Raw genomic sequence first — 16041 nt, 5'->3', positions numbered from 1 at the left:
TTTGAATGTGGAAAGTGTGTAGTTGTTAGGCAGTGATGTTGGGGTAATAGAGGGTCTTTGGTGTGTTAGATGCCCCCAGACATGCTTCCCCTGCTGTACCAGTGTCATTCCAGAGGTGTTGGCATCATTTCCTGGGGTGTCATAGTGGACTTGGTGACCCTCCAGACACGGATTTGGGTTTCCCCCTTAACGAGTATCTGTTCCCCATAGACTATAATGGGGTTCGAAACCCGTTCGAACACACGAACATTGAGCGGCTGTTCGAATCGAATTTCGAACCTCGAACATTTTAGTGTTCGCTCATCTCTATTAAGGATCAAATATATTCTGCAAATCTCAGATTGCAAACACAATCACAGTCTTTTCCCATAAGATTTCCTGTGATGTATCCCATATGTTTCCCTATAGGCAGTTTAAAACAGGGGTGCCCTATACGTCGATCGTGATCTACCGGTCGATCGCAAAGGACGTATGGGTCGATCGCGGGATCGGTGTCTGCTTGTTGACAGCGCAGGCTGAGAATCATCTTCGGACACTGGCAGGCTGGGGACTTGCATTCGTTCGCAGTCAGGGCTGCGGTGGCCCCACCTGCCAGTGGTGATGATTCTCAGCCTGCGCTGTCAACAAGCAGACACCGGAGAGCTGTGTCCTGCTCTCACGCTCCGCCCCGGCCCTGCCCCACCCCCGCCCAAAAGAAGTGAGTAGTAGATTTTATCAGTTTGTCAAGTAACTCACATGCTCAAAAAGTGTGAGCACCCCTGGTCTAACATGATGAACTATTGCAGTAATACTGTAGATGTTTGCAATGAAACCAAAGAAAACCAAAAGGACAGACATTTAGTAAGAAAACCATGTAAGAAAAAGATGGAAGTGTTTATTTCTATTGTTTACATAAATGTTGATAGGAGTGTAAGCAGGCATCAGTGGGTGAATAATGCCAGTACTGGGGGATAGTGGTAATATGGTGCTCACTACTGCTCTACTGCAACTGACGCACCACCTTACTGTCCAGCCCTCATAGACCCAACCCCAAGGCACTGCCTGGTATAGATCACCTGGAGTAATCTACCAGTAGAGAACACATGCAACTCTTGGCATAACATTGTGGCACTCTTTTTTACTGCAGCGGAGGTTATGGTACAGAAGTCCAGTGGTAAGGTAACTATGTAACCCACCAAGCTAGGTGAAATCCTTTTGGTTGTATCCACAATATCTCGTCATGATTCTGCTAACTCACCTGGCCTTGCTGGACGTTAGCTTCTGTAAGCTATCCTTCAGCACGAGTCAGCTTCAAGCTGTCTCACAGTGTACTTCATGCTTCACTTACAGGTGTAATCAGAACACGGATTTATCCCTTCTCTGTGTTATGAACCAACTTGTTCAAAGAGTGTATCCACATCAACTAACATCCTACTCTACTTTTTGATTGTATCAAAATTGTATCAAAAGGGGGACAAACACCTTCTCCAGCACTTCACCTCACACTTTGTCGCTTTTTGCCATAGCTTATTATTGCTATGTGGGCAAACACCTTATCTACTGCAAACTCAATGCCAGCTACCCACCTCGGAAATCCACTCACTAACTACTCCCATCCAAGAATGTCTAAATATCTACTGTATGTACTCAAGTATAAGCCGACCCGAATATAAAAAATCTGGGAAAACTTATTGACTCGAGTATAAGCCTAGGGGTAGAAATGCAGGAGCTACTGGAAAATTTCAAAAATTAAAATGGCTGGAATTTTTTGGGTGCAGTAGATGCTGGGTGCTGCCCCTTCCCTGAGCTTGAGGACTGAGTTTTTATTCCCCAATTGGAACTCAGCCTGGCTGAATATAGGGTATCTGCAGTGCTTCCTATTAACCCCTTCCTGACAGAATAGGAGCACTGCAGATATCCTTATATTCAGTAGACTGGGCACTTTCAGACATCGGGATACCTTTTGTGTATGTGTTTCACAGTAATTTTCTACTTTGAGGGCAGGTTCACACTAGCACCCGATCCCCGTTATGCAGGTTTTCGTCTCCTGCCCGAGAAATTCGGCAGGAGACGGAAACTGGCAGGCAGTTTTCAAACCCATTCATGGGTTTGAAAAGTGTCCACCGGCGAGCTTCTTCTACTCTCCGCAGCAAAATTTTTTTATTTTTTTTTAACCAGACACAAAGTCAGACATGCAGGACTTTGTGTCTGGTAAAAAAAAAACGGTTTCTTCGTAGAGAGAAGACACTGAATGCCAGTTTCCGTCTTATGCTGACAGAAAATGGAGAGTGTATTGCCGTCTATGGGAGATTCTATGCATTACTATTGCGGAGGGTCATAGACCAGCCGCAATAGTAATATAGCATTGACAGGCCTGGGAGCTTTCATTAGGCTCCCGGCTGTCATCGGAACAGGTTGGCTCCTGCGAGCTCGTCACACAGGAGCCTGCCTGCAACTTTAAAGGTATGGGGCCGGTGGGGTCCAGCCTCGGGGCAAACTTTAAGCTCTTTTTGTGTGTGTGTGTGTGTGTGTGTATGGGCGACATCTCCTGACGGCATCTCCGCTGTTAACTCTTGCAGAAGCTCGTATCTGCGATCTCTGATTGCAGGCATAAGCTAAATGTTAGTGTAAGTGTTACAGCGGAGGTGCCGATTTCTATTGCATTACACTTACAGACCCGGCATCCGGACCCGGCATACAGACACTTGGCAGGAGCGTGGTGATGCTGGCCACGTCACCCAGCGTGTGATGGAGCGGTGGTGGTGGTGCTGGTGGGGGGGATCTGCGTTCCTGGCCTGCTAGCAGAAAATTACCGTAACAACTCAAGTATAAGCCGACCCGAATATAAAAAATCTGGGAAAACTTATTGACTCGAGTATAAGCCTAGGGGTAGAAATGCAGGAGCTACTGGAAAATTTCAAAAATTAAAATGGCTGGAATTTTTTGGGTGCAGTAGATGCTGGGTGCTGCCCCTTCCCTGAGCTTGAGGACTGAGTTTTTATTCCCCAATTGGAACTCAGCCTGGCTGAATATAGGGTATCTGCAGTGCTCCTATTAACCCCTTCCTGACAGAATAGGAGCACTGCAGATATCCTTATATTCAGTAGACTGGGCACTTTCAGACATCGGGATACCTTTTGTGTATGTGTTTCACAGTAATTTTCTACTTTGAGGGCAGGTTCACACTAGCACCCGATCCCCGTTATGCAGGTTTTCGTCTCCTGCCCGAGAAATTCGGCAGGAGACGGAAACTGGCAGGCAGTTTTCAAACCCATTCATGGGTTTGAAAAGTGTCCACCGGCGAGCTTCTTCTACTCTCCGCAGCAAAATTTTTTTATTTTTTTTTAACCAGACACAAAGTCGGACATGCAGGACTTTGTGTCTGGTAAAAAAAAAACGGTTTCTTCGTAGAGAGAAGACACTGAATGCCAGTTTCCGTCTTATGCTGACAGAAAATGGAGAGTGTATTGCCGTCTATGGGAGATTCTATGCATTACTATTGCGGAGGGTCATAGACCAGCCGCAATAGTAATATAGCATTGACAGGCCTGGGAGCTTTCATTAGGCTCCCGGCTGTCATCGGAACAGGTTGGCTCCTGCGAGCTCGCCACACAGGAGCCTGCCTGCAACTTTAAAGGTATGGGGCCGGTGGGGTCCAGCCTCGGGGCAAACTTTAAGCTCTTTTTGTGTGTGTGTGTGTGTGTGTGTGTGTGTGTATGGGCGACATCTCCTGACGGCATCTCCGCTGTTAACTCTTGCAGAAGCTCGTATCTGCGATCTCTGATTGCAGGCATAAGCTAAATGTTAGTGTAAGTGTTACAGCGGAGGTGCCGATTTCTATTGCATTACACTTACAGACCCGGCATCCGGACCCGGCATACAGACACTTGGCAGGAGCGTGGTGATGCTGGCCACGTCACCCAGCGTGTGATGGAGCGGTGGTGGTGGTGCTGGTGGGGGGGATCTGCGTTCCTGGCCTGCTAGCAGAAAATTACCGTAACAACTCTAGTATAAGCCGAGGAGCACTTTTTCAGCACAAAAACTGTGTTGAAAAACTGGGCTTATACTTGAGTATATACGGTACCTTAAGAACACTGTAATGATGAGTTTACCCACAAAAGGCCGAGTTTTGCCCAGGAATTTCAACTTGGTCCACTTGGTAACTATAATTTAAATTGCCAACCCATGGACTATCCCACATACACACTTTTTGCAGATCACTGTACCTACTATTAGTGGCCACAGGGGAAACCAATCTACCGACAGTCGCCCAAGTCTTTGTCAGGAAATACTGTCACCTAGCTACTAAAGGGTCTTAACATTGCTCCCCTACTACAGCACAAATCATACATATAACACAGTATGGCATGTTTTTTTTTAACTTGGGGGGTTTTCCACACAATGCCCATGATCAGAGTGCACTCTGATTGCAGGCATTAATGCTGGGTCTCCACTATAGATTACAGCGGAGACCTGGTAGATGTGGCGGCCGCTCTGTCTTCTTTAACTACCACGTGAAACTTGAATCATTCTAGGAACTGTGGCTTGGACATGACCAATCACTAGTGAAACTAACTTTATAGAAAGTACAGTGTGCAGACCAAGGTATCTCTCCCGATCAGGATTTCTTGGAAAAGTATCCACTGAACCCCTAGTATTTACTTGTATTTCTTATCACTTGGCACCATACTAATATTCTCATATGGAACCATTTAAATGTTCTCATCTTCCCTTTTGGCTAGACATATCATATACAGTATTGAAGTCAATGAAGTACATTGAAGTCAATCGGAGCTGATTTTGGCAGTGGATTTTGAGGCAAATTCCGCGTCAAAATCTGCTCCCAAAAAACTTTGTGTGAACTGACCCTAAGGAGTCTCAATTACCAAGATGCTCTAAACTCTACCATTATCCAACACATCATTTTGAGTACCCTGACAGTAGGCCAGGCTTACACCTCAGTATGGAAATGTTTGAGTTAAAACAATACACCCATTTTAATCACATCTGTAGGGTGTGATATTTAATGCTGTCATTCCTAGAGAACACAGTTTAGAGGAAGCAGTGATCTCAGTTATTAAACAATGACATTATCATAACTTTATAGACGGCTAATAATTAGTTGGATAAACCAAGTAGCCCAGACGCAATGTTCACTAAACAATCCTTATAGGGGTTGTCCAGTTTCAGACCAATATTAAGAGACAAATGTCATTGTTTGTATAATGAAAAGATAATAAATAGAGATGAGCGAACATTAAAATGTTCGGGGTTCGAAATCCGATTCGAACAGCCGCACACTGTTCGACTGTTCGAACGGGTTTCGAACCCCATTATAGTCTATGGGGGGAAATACTCGTTTCAGGGGTACGCAACATTCGATCAAATTCTACTTACCAAGTCCATGAGTGAGGGTCAGGCTGGATTCTTCTCCCTGCGCAGCGTTCCCGCGTCCTCTTCCGGCCTTGAATTCACTCTGCTAGGCATCGGGCCTGGGCAGAGCCGACTGCGCATGCCCGCACTACAACCGGACATACGCAGTCGGCTCTGCCCAGGCCCGATGCCTGGCAGAGTGAATTCAGAGCCGGAAGACGCCGCGGGGAAGCTGCGCAGGGAGAAGACTTCAAAAGGTAAGAGAAGAACCAGCATTGATTGGCATTGTATAGCATTCGGCCAATCAACGCTGGTTCTGCATCGAATCTTAACTTCGAACAGCTAGTAGTACTCGATCGAGTACGAGTATTTCGAATACCGTAGTATTCGAGCGAATACCTACTCGATCGAGTACTACTCACTCATCTCTAATGATAAATTTTCAAATATATTTGCTGTTTCAATTCCTCACAGTTTTCTAGATCTCTGCTTGCGCTCATTAATTCTGCGTATTGCCAGTGTATAAAAGTCATTCTATGGTCATGTGATTTACAGTCCATGGTCATGTGGTGAACACACAGGTGCACAGCTCGTTACCAGGCAGATGTCTACCTAATGTGTTGTAACGAGCTTTGCATCTGTGTGTCCATCACACGACTATGGACTGTTTCCACAGCAGAATGAATGACAACAAGCAGAGATCTAGAAAGCTTTGAGGAATTGAAACAGAAAAGTATATTGGAAAATTGTGGAACTTTTCACTATACAAATAATATTTATCACTCAATATTGGTCTGAAACTGGACTACCCCTTTAACTCTTACCTGATTGACATAGTATATCATTGTAAGTAAAAAATATGCAAATCTATTCTCCAGGATGTAATTAGGAGAACAGTGCACTCTGTATGCCACCCTCTAGAGGGCAGCATGACTCAGTTAAAAAGTCTATTTAATCATGATGTGGATTTAATTGCCAAATTAGTATTTCTATTCCAAAAGGAACAGACTCCCAGCTATGGACAGCGCTGTTTCGGCCTATTGGGCCATCCTCATCATAAAGTAGGGATACTGATTTAGCAGAGTGAGAGACTATAGACCAGGGTCAGAGGATAATCGTACACATCAGGGAGAGTGTGTGCCTACATAGGCAGTACGGAGACTTACAAGTCATTCCTGCTCCGCTAGGGATTCTGGGTAAAAAATATGCAAATCTATTCTTCAGGATGTCATTAGGAGAACAGTGCAATCTGTACGCCGCCCTCTAGAGGGCAGCATCCTTAACATCATGCATGACTCAGTGTTATGGTTCTGTGTATTTATTAAAAAATAATATTTTTAAATGACAGAACCTAGTCTGCAAGGTACTGCAGCGAGGTCCACAGGCCCAATGATGGGTGGCTGTATGTCTGAATAGTGTGCTACCAGTTAAGCTGCGCTGGCAGACATGCGGCACGGTACACAATGTGAACACGCTGCAACAGTGCCCTGCCAGTTAACCTCACTGGACAGGTGCACAGTACAGCTGAAAACAAACAAGGCTGCTAAGGGTTAACTCACCCAAGGTCAGCAACCACAGCAGCTCCTGCAACAGCCAGGAGTAACAAAGGTAGTTAGACAGTAAAGGGAGCTATCTGAGAAACCACACCTGCTATCAGCGCCTCAGGCTGGAACAGAGTCCACGGCTCCTAGCCTGGAGGAGGGCTGATAGTACAGGTACTGAACTACAGAGCGGATAGTGGGAAGGAAAACCCCACACAGAGGCCTAGTCTGGCACCTGCCTGAAAATTGCAGCTAGCCCTGAACTACTGTCTTTAACAACCTCAGAGATTCTCATTCAAAGTGTGAGCACCGGGCGGGCGTCAGCTCACACTTTTTAAAGGGAAGCCCCCGCCCAGTAGGGGCGGTGGTAGTGACCTCACTGCTCATGCCCAGTGGGTGAGAAATGGCACTTAGCCTGTGAGCGGCTCCAATAGGTCTGAGCATGCTCAGTAGGCCAAAAGCTGGACTTACACTCCAGACACCTCACTACATGAGGCCGAGGGCGAAGGTTAGATTGACCCGCAGGTGGCACTGTGCGCAGAGAGTGAACCCTGCGGGACCCAATCCTAACACTCAGTTAAAAAGTCTATTTAATCATGATGTGGATTTAATTGCCAAATTAGTATTTCTATTCCAAAAGGAACAGATTCCCAGCGCTGTTTCGTCTATTGGGGTCTCCTCAGCATAGCGTAGGGATACTGATATATCATTGTGTAAGAAGAAACCATTACATGCAATTCTTGTTATGAACTGAATGTAAGCAAATTCCTAAAAACGCAATATGCAACGTAAAATATATTTTTTATTGCAAAAAAAAATCAACACGTCAAATATTAGAAAAAGATTGGCAACAAAATTACATTTGTCATCCAGTATTTTTAACTTGTGTTCTTTGTAACATTTTTGTACTAATTCTCACGATCCTGCTTGTGGATATTTTTCCTATGCTTTATGGTATTCCTTCTTTTGTGAAATTATCATGAAAACATGAAATTGATTGTGGATTTTATGGTGGTAGATCATCCAGTTGTACGACATGGTACCTAATAAAATCCCTCTATGCTACGGGGCTGCTATTTTGTGTGAGCATATTCCCTTAACATCAGTCATCTGACAAATAGCCATTTACAGCACAAAGCGATATTTCAGCAGTGTGATCTTTTAAAAGGCAACTGCTGTCAGTTAAATGATTACCTGAGACTAAAAGTATAGGCCAGGTACATTACTCTGAATTACTGTATATTCCACAAAGTCAAAACTATATGGCATAGCTTGTACCTGTACACATAGGCAACATAATAATTCACCAGATGACTCATTTCAGCTATTTGTTTTTTGTGAAATTTAATTTTTAATTTAAAAAAAAAAAAAACATTTGTACCTATTTATAGTAAATTTATTGATCTGTGCCATAAGTTGCTACTAAGAGAGTCTGCCGCTAGCTTCTTCTGTAGCATATGATTGTGACAAGAAGTACAGTTCTCATAGTAATTTTGGCATCCTCAAATTGTTTAGGCTCCATTCAGACAATGGTCTTGCTGTTTGTGTACAGGGGACATTTAAGAGAATTATGTTTTTTTCTCCCCAATCTAAATACAGATACAAACGGATGAACAATCTATTTATTTCCATTGACTATACTGTAATACCTCTTGCATTCAAGTTTCTGAATTTGCTAATTCACCTACTCATGATATTTTCATTGGAATTGCAATTTTTCCACAGATCCACAAAATTTGTGAACTTTGCTACAGCATTGGGTATGAGTGATGATGTAGACATCATAATGACACGCTATTGGCTGGAAGGGTTTGAAGTACAATAACCAATCACGCAGCAGGCTATAAGCTTTCCTTGCTGCTGGTTTTAGCTCGGATGCTTTGTGTAGGTACTGTACTAAGGTATGAGTGAAGTCCCACTTCACTTCAACATGTGCATTTTCGTACGGTAAAAGAATTTTTATTTTCAAAACGATCAAGATGCCTAAGTGTTCCAAACTTTCTAAGGCTTCTAGTGTTCTTAAGCGTCAAAAAAAGGTCATGACAGTGCAGGAAAAAGTAGTAGATTTAGATTTGATGAAAACTGGAGAGACTGCTACTAGCGTTGGACGCCAATATGATGTGAATGAAACAATGGTTTTGCTTCTGAAAAGGGTTAGTTCTTTCAAACTCCTCTTTGGATATCTAAATGATATTTATTTAAAATACTTGATTTCTGTTTTATTCAATATTCAAGGACACATTTTCTATGCTCTACGACAAATAGTTTTTACTATTCTACACCATCTATTCATCGATCAAATACACAGTACTACACTATGGCCTTACTATTAAAGTAGATGGTTTTGCTTCTACGCAGGTGACTTCTCTGTATTTGACTTTCTCTTTAGATTTTTTTACTTTATTAGTGTCCTTAAAATATTCGAGAAGAATACCTAGAAGTACTGTACTAGCGTAGCGTAGCCAACTTCTACACACATGGAGAAAATTGTTGGTACTCCTTGTTTAATGAAAGAAAACCCCACAATGGTCTCAGAAATAACTTGAATCTGACAAAAGTAATAATAGATAAAATTTTATGAAAATGAACAAATGAAAGTCAGACATTGCTTTACAACCATGCTTCAAAATAGAACTCCTGAAACAGGCCTGGATAGAAATGATGGTTCCCTTAAGTTAATAACCTTTTGAGGCAATCCCTGCAATCAGACAATTCCTTTAACTGGCAATGAGACTTCTGCACCTCTCAACAGGTATTTTGGCTCACTCCTCATGAGTAAACTGCTGCAGTTGGTTTGAAGGGTGCCTTCTCCAGACAGCATGTTTCAGCTCCTTCCAAAGATGCTCAATAGGATTTAGGTCAGGGCTCATAGAAGGCCACTTCAGAATAGTCCAATGTTTTCCTCTTAGCCATTCTTGGGTGTTTTTAGCTGTGTGTTTTGGATCATTATCATGTTGCAAGACCCATGACCTGTGGCTGAGACCAAGCTTTCTGACACTGGGCAGCACATTTTTCTCTACAATCCCTTGATAGTCTTGAGATTTCATTGTACCCTGCACAGATTCAAGACACCCTGTGCCAGCTGCAGCAAAGCAGCCCCAGAACATAACAGAGCCTCCTCCATGTTTCACAGTAGGGACAGTGTTCTTTTTAATATATGCTTCATTTTTCTATCTGTGTACATAGAGCTGATGTGTCGTACCAAAAAGTTCGATTTTGTTTCATCTGTTCATAGGACATTTTCCCAAAAGCTTTGTGCCTTGTCAACATGTAGTTTGGCAAATTCCAGTCTGGCTTTTTTATGATTTGTTTTCAACAATGGTCGTCATCCATGAAGTCAACTTTGGTTCAAACAATGATGGATGGTGCAATCGGACACTGATGTTCCTTTAGCTTGAAGTTCACTTTTAAAGGGGTTCTCCCATCTCGGTCTTTCAGCCAGGCTGTATGCAGTGTCTACTTCTCACTTCCTGTATTTATCTCCCTCCCCCCTTCTGCTGAATGGGACACACAACACTTCTGCAGGTCAGATAATCTGCAGATTCTTGAACAGAATGGACTCAGTGTTATCTATGTGTTTACATAGAGAGATAACAAACTTGGCTTTATCAACAAAGTGTAATTATCTGATTGGATTGTCCTGCTGACACTGAGTAAGTGACGTCACTTGTCCTATCTCTCAGGTCTGTGGTTATAGCAACACAGTGTAAACAATGAGATAAATAAGGTCACATAGAAGGAGAACAAAGCAGAATTTCTAAAGCAATATATTTAGGAAAAGTCTTCAATTTACATAAGCTACCAGTATAGATAGGATTCTTGAGATGGAACAACCCCTTTAATCTCTTTAGAAGTTTTTCTGGGCTCTTTTGCTACCATTCATATTATCTGTTTCTTTGATTTGTCATCAATTTTTCTTTCCTCCTGCTGCCTCCCAAGGATCTTAAAATTCTGAATAATATGTGAAACTGTAGTCACAGGAACATCAAGCTGCTTGTAGATGGTCTTTTACCTTTACTTTTAAGATGCTTGTCTATAATTTTCTTTCTAAGATCCTGAGACAACTCTTTCCTTGGCTTCCTCTGGACCATGTGGTCCACACCGTGTCATCAAACAGCACAGTGAGTATCTGTAGCCCTATATACAGGCCACTGACTGATTACTAGATTGTAGACACCCGTGATGCTAATTAGTGGAAACACCGAGATGTAACTTGTCCCTTTGGTCACATTATTTTCAGGGGTCCCATAATTTCTGTTCAGGCCTGTTTCATGAGTTATACTGTCTTTTTAAATTCTGTTGAAGCGAAAAGCAATGTCTGACTTTCATTTGTTCATTTCAATAGAATTTTTATTTATTATTACTTTTGTCAGATGAAAGTTGTTTCTGTGACCAGTGTGGGTTTTTCTTTCATTATGTAAGCCGTGTAACGGGGTGGGCTCCCCAGGATACAGAGAAGTCACGAACAAAGGAAGTGAGTCCAACTGAATTTAGCAAAGACAAGATTTTACTTAGTTTAGTAACACCCCTTTGCCCAAAATAAACACTGGATATTTACACTGAGACCCTGGTATTGTACAGTGCGGGTCCCTCTGATGGGGCTTCCAAAATGCCTATCCGCACCCTATCACCCTAATACACAAGAACAATTCAGTGAGTGTAACACCAAAGCTTACAATCTTAACACAATTCCCCTATTTCCCCAAACAAAGTACAACCAAGTAAATATAATAGTAGGTTAGCTTGCAAGCCAAACAGTGTGAGGTTACACTAAATGTCACTCCCAGACTTCCTTAGAAGTCCCTCTCTGAGAGTTATAACTCTGTAGAATCCTCTGAATCCTAGTCCTTCCTACCGGATAGGTAGATAATTCAACAGTAGTGCAGCCTGTGATGATGATTATGCCTAACTAATCTAACTACAGGCTCTTACTCAGTCCCAAGCAATTTGGCGCCAAACTTGCAATGTGGTGCGTGCACGGTTACTTCTGTTGGGTACTTTTAAGCCTTTGTTTAGAGCAGTTGTTAGAGGGGCTCGTCCACAAAGCATGCGCATGGTCTCACTGACAGTGCCAGTTCTCAGCCGAGTCCTTGACAGCAATCTTCTCCTTCAGGATGGTGTCTGGATAAACTGTGGAAGTCTCTGATTCAGCTCCATTTTGCTGTAGCACTGGTCCCTTAAGGATCTCCCCTACATCAGGATGACACTGCAGTCCTCCTTCTCCTAGAGCTCAAAGAACACTTCCCAAAATGGCTGCTTCACACACTCAGCTCCTTGCAGCTCCACTTTTGCAAACACAGGGTCTCCACCTCACTTTTCCAGGGACATACAGAATTTTCCTTTTGTCTTGTGGCCTTGCAACAGTGGCCTCTTACGGTCAAACAAAAATATGTCAGTTTATAAAGAAAAGTAAACTTATTTACAGAAACAGATACTGTACATTCACCACCCAAGGGTTGTTTAACTATCTTACAATTAAACGAGGGGGAACCAACAATTTTCTACACGTGTGTATATAGCCCCTTTAGTTTACAAAAGGGCTCTAAGGTCGGGGTCCCACGTGGCGGAAACGCTACGGAAAAAAACATGGTGTTTTACAGTCATAGCAAAGTGGAGATGGGATTCTAGTGAATACCATCTCCACATAGCAGGAAACCTCTGCAAACTTTCTGTGCTAAGCGCTGTGGGAAGAACCACAATGTATTGCAGCCGTGGCTTTTCCGGCATCGCTTTTTTGCAGTGGGACGCCATGTGGGGGATTTCATTTTATGACTACAAATCATTCCAGAAGGAACATTGTAAGAGACTAAATCATCAGTGGGGGGAAAGACGTGAAATAAAATAGCAGTAATCAGGACTCTAGCAGAGAGTATATTAGTTGTCTCTCACAGTTACTATAATGCTGAATTCAGTAACAATCCCATTAGCTTTAACAAACTAGCATTCTACATTATTACTGCTACAAATGTACATAAATGGGATTGCATATAAGCACTCCCCAAAGAGCATACAACTTTCTACATTAAAGAAAGTAAAACATTCAGTTTAGTCAAACAATTCCCACTCCGAAATCTTATTTGCTTTCCTTTGTAATGAATCAGTCCACAGAGGATGAGTTTTTCGATGTAGATTTAAAGTCACGCTATTGTAATACCTAGCCAGCATATCAAATAGAAAGCCCAAATCAGCACAGTGTGAACTGTAGATATGTGACCCTGGTTAGAGGTCCATTCACAATAGTTCTGGAAAAAAGCAGCACTCCAGGATTCCAAAATGCAAAAAGTAAAATGGATTCTTTATTATTTATGTCACAGATAGTAGCATGTCGGTCCCAAGTCGCTGGACCTTTCTTTATTTTAATTTTGCATGTTAATATTCAGCTATATATTGATATTAATATTCAAAAATATATTAATATTTAATAATTAATATTTATATTCAACATATTCAATAGCTAAAACATATTTAGCTGTTGTTGGGTCAACAAAGGAAGATGTTAAAATACAGTGACCTAGGTAACTGGTAATATCATTTTCAGGTTGCATGGATTGGTGTATAGAAGACAGGAGAGCTGACTACAGAGACAAAGTGATACTTCAGTCAGAATGAAAATATTCATAATCACATGATGAAAGTGGTTTTCTGAGCTAAAAATATTAATGACTAGAAATTAGTGAACAGTAAAATGTTCGATATTCGATATTCGTTTCGAATAGCCGCTCAATTTTCGACAATTCGAACAAATATCGAACCCCATTATAGTCTATGGGGAAAAATGCTTTGTTTCAGGGGATCCCACCATTCGACTCAGGAGAGTTACCAAGTCCACTATCACACCCCAGGAAATGACGCCAACACCCTGGAATGCAACTGGGACAGCAGGGGAAGCATGTCTGGGGGCATCAAACATGCCCAAGTCATTGTATTATGTCAGGATCCCTGTCAGCTTGCGATATGTGCGAGCTGACTTTTACCCAAAGGAAATCATTGACCAGCGTTGATTGGCCGAATGCCATACAGAGTACGACATTCGGCCAATCAACGCTGGTTCTGCCGGAGGAGGCTGGTCTGTGAGGAGGCGGAATCTAAGATCGGACTAGAATGGAGACTGCTGTGGACCGCTCTTAGACTTTGCCTCAACCGGCAGAACCAGCGGTGATTGGCCGAATGCTGTCGCATTCGACCAATCAACGCTGGTCAATGCATTCCTATGCCGAGATGTAGCAATGCTGGCACTTCTACACCGGAGATGAAGTAGAGCTGAGTGTGCGCTGAATCCTGCTGCACACTCAGCTCTGCTGCATCGGACTGCTACATCGGACACTGCTACATCAGCCAGTACTGCTACATCGGGCTGTGCGCTCAGCTCGACTACTACGGAGTAGCCAAACTCAGCAAACGGCCAGCTCTGCTTCATCTCCGATGTAGCAGTGCTGGGCGTGTGCCCTGCTTGGTTGCATCTCCGGAGTAGTCGAGCTGAGCGCACGGCCCGATGTAGCAGTGCTGCACACTCAGCTCTGCTCTGCAGCTCTGTGTGTGCTGAGCTCTGCCGCTTCTCTGTGTAGCATTGCTGTGTCAGCAATGCTACATCTGAGATCGGACCACAATAGAAACTGCTGTGGACAGATCTTAGACTCCGCCTCCTCCAGCAGAACCAGCATTGATTGGCTGAATGCTGTACACTGACCAATCAACGCTGGTCAATGCATTCCTATGAGAAAAAGTGAGCTTGCGCATATCGCAAGCTGACAGGGATCCCAACCAGATAGAGCCCTAAAGAGCTGGGTGAGTAACATTCCCCCCTAAATAAAGGTAATCCCTAGCTAACCCTGCCTGTACATCTGTCCCTGTCTCACAGTCACATAGTTCACATTATCAAATTAATTGAATGTTAAACTCACCATTCTTCTAAATTGGAGGTCACCTGACTTCGGCCGCCAATTCCTTTTTCTGATTTTTTTTTAACTGCCGCCGTTGTCATAGTTCCCGTCCCACCTCCCCTGCACAGTTATTGGTGCAAAAAACGCGCCAGGGAAGGTGGGAGGGGATACGAATTTTTACTGTGTTTGCCTTGGAATCGAATACCTCGAACGGCCTGATATTCGATCAAATATGTATTCGATTGAACGGTGTTCGCTCATCTCTATTAATGACCTATCCTAAAGATAGTTCACAAACATCAGATCAGTGAGGGTTTGAAGTCTACCACCCCCAACAATACAGGATACACAGAGAATGGGACAGGGTGCAGAAACACCCCAATTTAACAGATCTGCAGTACTTGATCTGGCCACTACACAGAGAACAGAGCTGTCTGCTTCTTCCTCAACCAGGAGTCAGACTTCTACCAATCTAGTAATGAGAACCCACAGGACGTCTCAGGACCCCACAGGACGTAAACGCCGCGATTTGCCTGCAGCGGATACGCTGTGGGAAAAATTGCGTGTTTTACAGCGCTAGCAAAGTGGATGGGATTCATGCGAATACGGGAGAAATGCAATGCGGACATCGCTCCGGAGTGTCTTCGCTGGCCGGCTGCGTAGGTGTCGTCGCGCTCCTGTATGACGTCACTCGCTTCGTCCGGCCACAGCGGCGTGCAGTGTACTGACTCCCGCCTCCTGCAAGCAAGGGGGCCCACTGAGGCTCTGTCGCCCAAGGGCCCATAAAAACCTGGAGCTGGCCCTGCGTATATGCATATATGTGCTATGTATATTTACTTTTAGAGGTACATATTAGAGATGAGCGAACAGTAAAATGTTCGAGGTTCGATATTCGTTTCAAGTAGCCCCTCAATATTCGACTACTCAAATCAAATATCGAACCCTATTATAGTCTATGGGGGGAAAATGCTCATTTCAGGGGTAAGCAACGTTCGATCAAATTATACTTACCAAGTCCACGAGTGAGGGTCGGGCTGGATCCTCCGAGAAGTCTTCTCCTTGCAGCGTCCCCGCGGCATCTTCCGGCTCTTCATTCACTCTGCCAGGCACTACAAGCAGACATATGAAGTCGGCTCTGCCCAGTCCCGATGCCTGGCAGAGTGAATGAAGAGCCGGAAGACGCCGCGGGGAAGCTGCACGGAGAAGACTTCTAAAGGTAGGAGAAGAACCAGCGTTGATTGGCCGAATGCTATACAGTCGGTTCTTCT

This window comes from Leptodactylus fuscus, chromosome 1 (genome assembly GCF_031893055.1).
Source record: "Leptodactylus fuscus isolate aLepFus1 chromosome 1, aLepFus1.hap2, whole genome shotgun sequence".
Taxonomy (NCBI): Eukaryota; Metazoa; Chordata; class Amphibia; order Anura; family Leptodactylidae; genus Leptodactylus; species Leptodactylus fuscus.
Note: the sequence above shows the minus strand (reverse complement) of the source record.